The 8442-nt window shown below is 42.7% G+C and overlaps 1 protein-coding gene across 1 annotated transcript in view; it reads right to left on the reverse strand.

Moving 5' to 3' along the window:
• LOC141257705 (uncharacterized) overlaps positions 1–4020 on the reverse strand; it is a 28295-nt gene extending 24275 nt beyond the window's left edge. Inside the window, exon 1 of the mRNA XM_073672564.1 lies at positions 3732–4020. The gene's annotated coding sequence lies outside the window, so the exon portion shown is untranslated. The remainder of the gene's footprint in view (positions 1–3731) is intronic.
• Between the last annotated feature and the right edge of the window lie 4422 nt (positions 4021–8442).

Genomic DNA, 8442 nt, shown 5'->3' on the forward strand with positions numbered 1-8442 from the left:
GTTAAAAGGGGATAGACAAGAACATGGGCACCAACCTGTGCCTTGGAAGCCACATGTGGCTCGGGGACCCATGGTGTGTGGCTCGCGGCTGTCTTCCAGGTTGGTGCATTAGCACCAGGTCTAGTAAACAGCTATTAACAGCAGATTTCTAGATGGTGACTATGAGTAGCCCTGCACAGAAGAGCAGATCTGGATGCACATATTCTGGCTTTAGGGGTGTAGAGATAATCTAAGTCTGGTAAACTGGTGATAGGAAGATACTACCTCTCATAGGAGTTGCTTGAAGCTGGATGCAACAGTGTGGTGGGAGTGCTTGATGAATGGGGGTAAGGTGGGAACCGTTTTGGTCTACTGCATCAGTGTGATTTCTGTGGAAAAACTTTGACTATCATTATACCAGTAATGGGGGCTCCTGGTGTCACTAAGGGTGGGGTGGAGGTGCGGGAGCTGAATGTGGCTTGTGACCGTCTCTCAGACCTGAATGTGGCTCTAAAAGTCAGAAAGGTTGGGGATCACTGGCCTAGAACAATACTTGTAACTTAACTTTCCTGCCAAAAGAAACAAATTGTTGTTTCTGGCATCCTCCTTAAAAAACTAAGGTTATTAGGCAGAATATGCCCAAACTGTGAGCACCCGGCAGTCAAGCGATATTATGAATCAGATAATGCTGGTATTATTTAGTTGGAGATCCTCTTTAAGGTCTCTTTTAAATCAGTTTTCCCATCACATTTAAAAATGGCATAGGAAATACATACACAGACAGATAAGTGTTGTTTTCTTGTTCCTTATCTCTCATTCTTTTTAAGGGCTCATAATCATGAGCTTTGACCAGAAAATGGAACCACAAGGCCTCCATCAGGTAAAAAATACTTGATACATTTAGAGTCCTGAAGAGGTTACCACTACTTTTTTTTCTTTATGACTTCATAGGAAGGTTGTTTCATCATACATCATCAGGAGCGCACCACTCCCCTTCCTCCCTACATCTCGCCTGCCGGGGGATAGTGAATTCCTGATTGATTGACAGTTCGGACCAGCAGCATGGTTGTGTTGCTGGCCTGTACTGTGCGCTCTTCAATGTTGCAAGCAGAGGCAGCTCTGCAGCTGCAGAGGAGGACAGTATCACCGCAGCTGGTGGGATCTATTGATTTGACCAGCTTCAGAGTAGCGCTTACAAGCTCTACAGAAAAGACAAAAAATAGAAGCACCCCTTGCAATTTTAACCATTTATGATGCTGAGAAAACCCCTTTAATATATGTGATAAGACAGCCTAACAAATTACAGTTCCAGATTAAAATGTTTTGAAGCCGTCCCAAGCCATAGTCCCATAGTATATGACTGCTCTATACTGAAAGGCTTGCTATTTTTACAGATGGTACTTATTCACAGATATTTTGCTATATTTTATTTGCTCTGATTTATTTGCTATGTTGCAATAAATCCTGCTGTGCTGAGTATTTTTCTCATAAGACATGCAAGGAAATGGATACACAATATTGAATGCAATAACTGATCCGCGTTCAACCAAGTAAGTTGGATACATATAAATTAGAGACTGCTTTCTGAAAAAAAAACTTGGGTTTCACGGCTGGTTTATGAAGGTTGACGACTTCAGTGACAATGCCATAGAATTAAATGACAATTAGGGAAAAATCAATTTCTCTGATGATCTGTCAGGTCTTCCATATATGTCATTCAGCAGAAGCAACATTTTAACAAGAGCAACTGTCAATAACAAAAAAAATTCAACACGGCAGCTCTTTCCAACATTTATCTGTCATCCCATGTGTTACACCCATTCTTGTCACAAAAAGGCACCCATGATCGTCATATGATGTAAGTTGGCCTTTTTTGGCAGTCCACAATAGGGTGCATGGCCAGATTAAAGTCAGAAATGAAGCATCTATTAGTTACAGTGAATACTAGGTAGCAGTTCCCTTGCATTTCTCTGCTATGGAAGTAAATCTGTGTCTGAGCGAGCAACATGCTCAATGTATAATGCACTTTCCTGGAGGGCGGTGGAGTTTGTCCTGTATCCAAATCAATTAAATATAGTAGAAAACCGTCTGACCTTGCAGATTTATTTTTCTGATACAGAGCTCCAATCCTCTGACCATAATGAAATTATACAATTCTGGATAACGGCTGGCGTCACTAATAGGGGCTTAGGAATTTACTGTATATTGATTTAGCATTGAGTTTTGAGTTGAGGAAAAAAAAGCTTAAAGCGCCTCCTACTGCTGCCAGTGGCTATATGCAGGAGCGGACACAGACAGAAAGAGGCCCCTGTGCAAAAACAATATATGGGCCCTTCGCAGTCCAATAGCTACTGTTAAGGCACAATTCCACCTGCTTAGGTGAAAGTGGGCCCCATTATCTCTTGGGTCCCTGCGCGGCTATACAAGTTGCATCAATGATATGTCCGCTCCTGGCTATAGACTGTTAAAATTATATATATATATTGTATTTGGAGCTCTGTTAAAAAAATCATTGAGCTTTTTTTCCCATCAAAATATATTAAATCGGTAAATCATTTTGGAACCTCTGCTACTGTATGCATTAGTGAAAGTCAGTGCTAAATGACACAGAAAACAAGCAGCTGTACCTAGTGCACCAATATCAGGTCATAGTATTAATGTGCTGCAGGACGCAGCAGCCTGCAGCATATTAGTATTGTGACCAGGTATTGGTAAATATTGCTGCTTTTTTACTGTGATGTTTTCTTGGATTTATGTCCTTTTCAGTCTATTTTAATAGTCCCACAGTATTAATGAAGGGATGAGAGATATAGAGTTTAGATTTCTAGACGTCCAAATCATCTTCATACATGATATCTAGAATGGGGAAGGAGACAGACACAAGAGGGTCCCTGTATATGGGTTCTCAAATTGCTCTCCATATTGCTCTCCAATACACCCCTTTTTTTCTTTATAATAATTTGCCAGTCACAGTGGGCCATGAAGTTCATTATCTCAGTCTTTTACATGCACTCATAGATAGTTATGAGCTAGCCGCTTCTAGGGTGGCAATCGGCCACTTACTGGGCTGTACAGTGCCTCTGCCCCTAATCCTAAATCTCCAACAGATCCATGGAGTATAATACTTTGTCACAGAGGAAAAGTGACATTTCATCTACACCATACATTGTCCATAGTCTCTGACACCAAGATTATATAAATGCAGCAATACACAAATGGAAGAGGCCAGCCTACCCTTATCCAAGACAATAAAGATAGATTGGGGTTTTTTATATGAACAATCTCTAAAAAAAACTTTTAAGAAATACTAATGGCTATAGTTAATGGCTATCCTAAATGCTAATTCTCTATATGGCTACATACACACAGTTTTTCGAAAAGCTTCTGAAGCAGAAATTTCAAATCCTCCTCCAAATCTCAAAACTTTGAGTTTCCGCTGAGTTTCATCAAACTTTGTAAAAAGACTCCATGTGCCCATACCCCTATCTCTGAGGATAGAGAGTGGTATCCTCAGGAAGCCTGCAGATTTATTATGTGAATTGGAGGTAACAACTCACAGCACTTGTGATCACATAGTACCCAACTTGGTCCAATGGTTAAAAATATGATTGTAGAACGTTCATACATGATATTCAATAATATATCCAAAGACTGAAGCAGTGATTTTCTTTTCCAACTTCCAATAATTACTTAAGTTTCAATTAATTAAATCAAATACATAAATCTATGAACATAAGTGTCTACATATTTACCTTTTCCAGATGCCCACGGTGAAGTCTCTGGAGATCCAGACACCAGGGAAATGAGCTCTTGTCACTTGTCACAAATGGTACTGTAGTTTAAAGAAGCCAAACAAGTATTGCAAGCTGAAGTATGCTGGGCGGATACAACTTTGTGACAGAAAGGGAAGGGCCGAGAAAATATGAAGCAGGTCCCCAGTAAATTACATCAGTAACACATGCAAACGTAGAGATGTTCACAGCGAAACTAGAGACGTTACTGAGGAGTCACCAATGAGATGCACCTCTCCCTTAATCTGAAAACTGAATGTACCGATCAGCCTACAAAATTACCTTCTGAAGGTTTCTTAATATAGGACTGGGTTTGGCAACAACTAATATGGCTTTGCTAGTGCATTAATGTCCTGTCTTTAACCAGGGTGTTACACAGAGGAGATTCCGGTCCCCCCCAAAAAATTAAAATTAGTTTCTTTGTGATGCTGGTTTATACAATTTTATTTCATATTTTTGAGCAGGAACATCTAACATTTTACAGGGAGTTTAATGTTTCAGAAAATCCCTGTCCCCCAGCTTTGATAAAAACAAAGTGGTATTTACTCACCCTCCCTGGGTCCAACACTGAGCTCTTCCTGATTTGACAGCACGAGCCACTCAGAGGCACTGAGCTCAGTTATTGGCTGTCGACATGAGATTAGCGCTGCAGGCAAAAACATTCATCAGGAGTAGCAGTGGAGACTCAGCGCTAGACCTGGGGAGGGTGAATAAAGAACAGTTTGTTTTAGATTTTTTTAAGAAATTGCAGCCAGGGAATAACTAAGTTAACTATAATGACTGTCTCAACCTATTTGTTGTTTTTCCTCCTGCAACTTTCATGATAGCTAATATATCATTTATAGCGTATTCGCCAGTGCTCAATAGTTGATTGAGCATCGGGGTGTTCGGGTATGCTCGTTACTCAATCGAGTATGGTGGGTACTCATGAGCCATGCTTGAGTCCCCACCCCGCATGTTTGGTGCCTCTTAGACAGCCAATAAAATATGCGGGGATTGCCTGCCATACACAGTAATGCCATAGCCATGTTGGCTATTGGCATTACTGTGATTGGCTGTCAGAATCATGTCACCGGGTCTTATGTAAGACCCAGTGATGCGATGCTCGGCATACTGTCGTCTTGGAGCAGTTCAGGGAGATTTGATCTAGGAGGGAGAGCTTAGATTAGAGCAGGCATATAGGCAGTGTTTAATTGCTACTGTAATACTTCTATACTGCTGCTGCGCCATTAAATCAAAAGTCCTTTTCAGGGCTACATAATGTCCTTTCCGTAGTAAAACCACTGTTACCTGCATTCAGTGTAGGGATAGCTGGTGGAGGAGGGATAGTTTTGGATTAGAGGCATATAGGCTAGGTTTATTGCATTACAGTCCTTCTAAAGGTATACTCCTGCTGCAACCTAAAAACAAATGTCCTTTTAAGGGGTACATATTTTATTTTCCCTATTAATACCGGAAAGTTTGCAGGTTCATAATTTTTAGAGAGTCATCATGCGACCCTCGTTCTTAATTTTTCCAGGGTGTGTATAATGGCCTCCTTCATAATTTTTACAGGATGTGTATGAGGCCTACCTTTACAATTCTCTTACATTTATATATATGTATATCCCCCAGGGGTAAATATTTTTTAGCCCTTGCACTTAGTGCATACGCTTTATCAGTCTAGGAGTCCCACTCCTTAAAAATGGGAAAAAAATGTTTTCTGAGGCCCTCCTCTACGTTTCTTCCAGGGTGTATTGCAGTCCCTCCTTCTATATTTTGGCAGCCCTTGCACTTAGTGCATAGGCTTTATTAGTCTAGGAGTCCCACTACCTAAGAATTTTAACAGAATGCCTTCCTATATGTCTCATACAGAGTGTATCAGAGTCCCTCTTGCTTCTAATTTTTGGCAGTTCTTGCACTGTTCGCATAGGCTTTGTGAGTTTCAGAGTCCCTCATAAATTAAACAGGATGTGTCTGACCATGTCACACACACCATATGCCCATAAAGGGAGTAAAATGATAAAATTACATTTACCGGTGACTACCGATGGGTGTAGTTTTATTTCCCCCTCTACTATGTCATCTACTGTAGTCATAGACGATGGGAAAATACGATGAAACATGGCCCGGCTATTAAAGGGTGGAGGAAGCGTTTTTTTTTTTTCTTTTTAATTTTGCCTTGTATATAAGTCATTGTACAGGAAAGAATGTTTCTTAACATTATTTTCCTGTAAAATCCATTTTATCTTCGCTTTTGTATGTTTTATTGTCAGTCAGTCTGTAAAAATGGAGTACCGTATATACTCGAGTATAAGCCGACCCAAATATAAGCCAAGGCACCTAATTTTACCACAAAAAACTTAGAAAACTTATTGACTCAAGTATAAGCCTAGGGTGGGAAATGCAGCAGCTATTGGTAAATTTTCCCATACTGGTAAGTATTGCCCACTCATCACCAATCCTGGTATGCATGACCCCCTCATCCTCAATCCTGGTATGTATGGCACCCCTCATCCCTATCCTGGTATGCATGGCCCCATCATCACCAAACCTGGTATGCATGGCCCCACCATCCACAATCCTGGTATGCATGCCCCCATCATTCCCAATCCTGGTATGCATGGCACCCCTCACCCCAATCCTGGTATGCATGGCTCCCTCATTCCCAATCCTGGTATGCATGGCCCCCTCATCCCCAATCCTGGTATGCATGGCACCCCTCATCCCAATCCTGGTATGCATGGCACCACTCATCCCCAATCCTGGTATGCATGGCCCCCTCATCTCCAATCCTGGTATGCATGGCCCCATCATCCTCAATCCTGGTATGCATTGCACCCCTCATCCCAATCCTGGTATGCCTGGCCGCCCCCCTAGTCTGGTATGCATGACCCCCCATCACTGCACACATTAAAAAAAATAAACACTTCTACTCACCTTTCTCCCCCCTGCGTTCCTCCATCGCTGCATCCTGTCTGCCAGCAGCTCACCTCCGCATCTGAGCAGCGCATGACATCACATGACAACACATGCGCACTAAGACGCCAAGGTGAGCTGCTGGGATTTTCACTTCTCTCCACGCCGGGACTATCGTAGTGGAGAGGAGTGAATATCCCTGTTCTTTAATAGCGTGCGCACAGTGTCAGCAGCGCCGCAGCTCCCGCTGTGGCTCAGCTATCTTGTGTGCCCGCTACTAAAGAGAATGTATTTTCACCCTTCTCCACGCCCATGGGAGTGGAAAAGAGTGAATATGCATTCTCTTTAGTAACGGGCACAGAAGATCACTAAGCCGCAGCAGGAGCTGCGGCGCTGCTAACACAGTGCACACGCTATTAAAGAAATTAATATTCACTCCTCTCTACTCCCATGGGCGTGAAGGGTGAATATGCATTTACCTTTCGCAGCGGGCACACGTGGTAGCTGCAGCAGCTGGCGACTGCGTGTGCCCCACTCCTCCGACGCCACAACTCCCCGCCCCCACCACCACTATCCACCACCGAAATGTATATGCAATAAAGTATATACCTGAGTATAAGCCGAAGGGGGCTTTTTCAGCCTCAAAAATGGGCTGAAAAAGTCGGCTTATACTCGAGTATATATGGTAATACTCTGACAACATTGTTCTCAGCAGCGACCTGGGAGTCAGAGATGTGTCCAGGCGTCTTCCCCGTGCTGTTCCCATTCCATTTGAGCCCTGCTTCCATCCATTTCAGCAATTTTCCTGCCTCCCCAACGCTCCTGTACTCGATCTTTACTGAAGAGATATACACAATTCTCACTCTCTGTATTTACCCTTGCCATATTGTTTCCTTTTTTCCAAATGAGCAGCCATATTGGTTGCTACTTTTAAATTAGTTTATGGCTTGCATTGTAGGAGCCAATGGAGCGATGATTCTGGATTACACCGCAGGTGACTACAGACACATAATAGCTAACACTTAAGCCTGATATCAATAAACACAGTATTGAGTAGTTCTGAATTTTTTCTTTTTTTAAATGCAGAACTGTGTGCACAGAGCCTGGTGTAAGAAGATGTGTGAGTTTCCATATGGTGTCTCCATTATGGGCTTACAATCTATTGATGCATTTCTAGTAAACACACTGATGTAATCAATCTACCCAGGACTATTTTATTATTTTTTACTATTGGCCTAAAAACTAACAGGCAACTCTTTGCTAATAGAGGCAACAACCTGTCTGCTCTCCCCGGCATCGGCTCAGAGTGGTCACTGACTGCTCTTGCCGGTAATTCAGCTGCTCCACGTCAACAGAGCAGCGTCTCCGGGCTGCTCTGTCAACGCAGCTTGACTGCAAACGTCATGCTGATTGACAATTGGTTTCCCGCAGTTAGGCAGCGGGGAGCCGGCTTTCAATCAACATGACATCGTCAGTCACATCCCATGAACAGATCAAAGCGGAAGAAAAGCCACTGCTTTGTCGAAGTGACGTCAGCGGAAGTCACTAAATTGCCAGCAGGAGCGGTCTGTGACTGCTCTACGCCAGCAGAGATCTTAGACCTGTAGTAAAAAAATTCCTGGATAATCCCTTTCACACCTGTCAAAAGAATAGGTGATAAATGTCTGATCGTTGACACCCCCACCATCACTAGAATGGATGTCCCAAGCCCCTCATTCCTCCTTACTGCTCTCCCACAATAAGAAAGAAACTTGAATTGAGCAGAGCTAAAGTA

This window comes from Phyllobates terribilis, unplaced genomic scaffold (genome assembly GCF_046119375.1).
Source record: "Phyllobates terribilis strain yellow unplaced genomic scaffold, ASM4611937v1 Scaffold_3__8_contigs__length_932513732, whole genome shotgun sequence".
Lineage (NCBI taxonomy): Eukaryota > Metazoa > Chordata > Amphibia > Anura > Dendrobatidae > Phyllobates > Phyllobates terribilis.